Source organism: Phocoena phocoena, chromosome 2, assembly GCF_963924675.1.
Source record: "Phocoena phocoena chromosome 2, mPhoPho1.1, whole genome shotgun sequence".
Classification (NCBI taxonomy): domain Eukaryota; kingdom Metazoa; phylum Chordata; class Mammalia; order Artiodactyla; family Phocoenidae; genus Phocoena; species Phocoena phocoena.
This window is the reverse complement of record NC_089220.1, coordinates 67,022,401-67,025,394: the sequence shown is the minus strand read 5'-3', so window position 1 is coordinate 67,025,394 and position 2,994 is coordinate 67,022,401. Positions and strand designations below refer to the sequence as shown.

The window sequence follows — 2,994 nt, the reverse complement described above, 5'->3', positions numbered from 1 at the left end:
ATTTTTGGCTGCACAGCATGTGGTATCTCAGTTCCCTGACCAGGGATTGAACCCATGCCCCCTGCAGTATAAGCTCCAAGTCTTAACCAGTGGACCACCAGGGAAGTCCCTAGACATTTTTATTTAACTTTTTATTTTGGATTTCAGTCATTCAAAAGTAGGAAAAAAAAGTCTAATGAATTGCCATTTTCAACAGTTATCAAGACTTTGCCATTTTTATTTCATCTATTCCCCATTTTTTCTGTGTGAGGAATTTTTTTGACTATTAAAAAAGTTTAACAAGAAAGTTTAATATGAAAATGTACACTGCTCAATTTTTTATATGATAGTAAAACAGGCCCTTTGGAGATGGGACATGAGGAAGCAATTGATATCTTTGATGAACACAACCTTTGTTTATACTCATTCCAAGGCTTCTAACATGATGATACTATTTTCCCTTATACTGCCATTCCAGTATTGTTCTAAAACAGCATCCACCAATTGCTGTCTCTGCACATTCATCTATTGAAAGATTCATAAAGGAATCAAATCCCCAAAGATTCCTTGGACATGTCTACCACCATTTGATTTCAGTGATAACTTCTTGTCCATACATGTTTCAACTCAGGAGGGTGAGCCTTGCTTATGGCGTCTACTCAACAAGCTCAAAGATACCTTGAAATGGAATTCGTGGCCTTCCTCACACTTCCATGGCCGGCCCTCAGAATAATTTAAAGTAAATCCCAGACATCATATTATTTCATTGGTATATACTTCTCTAGGTATCTAACAGATTAGGACCTTTTTATTTTCAACATACCACAATACCATTATCACACCAATAAAATTAGTGGTAATTCCATTATACAGTATAATCCCTAGTCCATCGTCAATTTCCCCCAATTATCTAAAAAAAATTTTTTTTAAGAGTTGGTGATTTCAAATCAGGATCCAAACAAAATCTATATATTTCCTTTATTTGCTGTATCTTTAGGTCTTTTTTTATTTGTCTCCCCCCTCACCCCCACATTGTCATGCCATTTATTTGTTGAAGAGGTGAGGTTATTTATCCTGCAGAATTTCCCACATTTGGCTGGTTGCGTTTTTATTGTATTATTTAGCATATTCCTTTCTCCTCCGTATTGTCTGTAAACTAGGAATTAGATCTAGAGGCTAGGTTTGATTCAGGTTTTAACTTTTTTTGGTAAAAATATTTCTACATTGGGGATGCAGTGTACTTTCTATTGCATCACACCAGGCAGCACATATGTCTAGTTTTCTCAGTTTTAGTACTGTAATGTACTAAACTTGATCAGCCTGATTTAGCTATTGTCAGCCTTAGCTAGCTAGCTAGCTGTCTTTTTTTTGTTTGTTTTTGTTTTTTTTGTTTTCTTTTTTGCGGTACGTGGGCCTCTCACTGCTGCCGTCTCTCCCGTTGCGGAACACAGGTTCCGGACGCGCAGGCCCAGCGGCCATGGCTCACGGGCCCAGCCGCTCTGCTGCATGTGCGATCTTCCCGGACTGGGGCACAAACCCGTGTTCCCTGCATCGGCAGGCGGACTCTCAACCACTGCGCCACCAGGGAAGCCCAGCTAGCTGTCTTTTAACACACATATCATGCTCTACTCTCAACAGTTTCTGCTCAGCGCGGAGTCTGTCTTTGTATTAGAGCTTCCACTGGATGTTGCCTAGCCTTCGGGGTCCTGATTGGGACCTTTCCTTGCACTCATTGGCAAAAGAGATCCTGCCAGATCTCCTCCCAGTTCTCAGTGTGGTACTTAGATTCCCTCCTGAGGTTCCCCATGTCAAGGAGCGGGGGGGCGGGGGGGGGGGGGGCGGTGCCCTTCCTTTGGATGATGACTTGGTGATTTCTGGGTTCCTTGGCTCTTTTGACCCTTACCCGACCACATTTTCAAATCTCCACTTCTGCTGGCACAGGTGTGGTTCCCCCTTTCTAGTTGCTAAGGGTAGATAGTGTTCTGGAGTTCCAGGCGATGTTTTTCCCTTGGTTTTTGGTAAAGATGTTACTGTATAGTTTTCTCTTTTTTTCCATCCTCGTGGCTCTCACTGTTTTTTGTAAGGGAATCCCGGGAACTTCCAAAACTGCTCTGCTACTAACACCACTCCCTTGCTTCTCTGCACTCTTGGCGTTTTAAGGTTTAAATTGCCTGCTAGTTAACCTAAATTTATTTATTAGAGCCCTGCTATTGAAATAACTTATTTGATCACTGCTAAAATAATTGTGACATTTTTGCTATTCAGAGATGTGAGATATAAGTGAGTGTAAATTTAAATATGAATAATATCCTCTGGGAACAGTTGGGCAGGCTCTTGTCTGACAACTTTACTCTCCTATTTACATTTTCAGCCAGGAGCTGTAACATGTTGCTGTACTTTACTGTGAAATTCAGTAAAGCAAAAAGTGCTCCTGGGCAAAGGGCAGCCAAGCAGTCCACCTGAAAGGCTTTGTGTTTACCCTGACACCTGATCAGAACAAGAATGCTACTAAATTCAGATACATGTCTGAAAACTTGCCTTGGACAGCATTTGCTGGGTATGTTTTATCTGTTGGAAGTAGAAAGGGAGATTAGCTGAACTCACTAAGAGAGCGAGTCAGACATAAGAATTTTGGAAGTTTAGGTCTGATTACAAATGTTAAACACACTGTAATAAATGCAGTAGTATGAGCTTTTCTGTCCTAAAGTTTCACATTATCTGATTAAGCCACTTCTTGGGCTTTAGGCTCCCTGTTGAGATCAACTGAAAGCAAATAGTCTGTTAGAATTGCACCTTTTGTGATACACTCTGGGGTCAAGATTAAACCTGCCAAAATATGCACATATAGCCATTAGCCAGTGAAAGCTTTTGAATAGAGGGTACAAACTGGGTAGACCTAGATTTACGCTAGTGAATGGAGAGTGAAATTGTACGTCCACGGTCACATTACAGCCGTCACTGAATTACTGGACTCTTGAGGTAAACTTGGAGGTAAAGAGCAGTGGGTGAGAGCAC

The 2,994-nt window shown here is 41.1% G+C and overlaps 1 pseudogene; it reads right to left on the bottom strand.

Annotated features, from left to right (window-relative positions):
• Window positions 1-402: 402 nt before the first annotated feature.
• On the bottom strand, window positions 403-623 carry LOC136119285 (small nuclear ribonucleoprotein G pseudogene; annotated as a pseudogene).
• Between the last annotated feature and the right edge of the window lie 2,371 nt (window positions 624-2,994).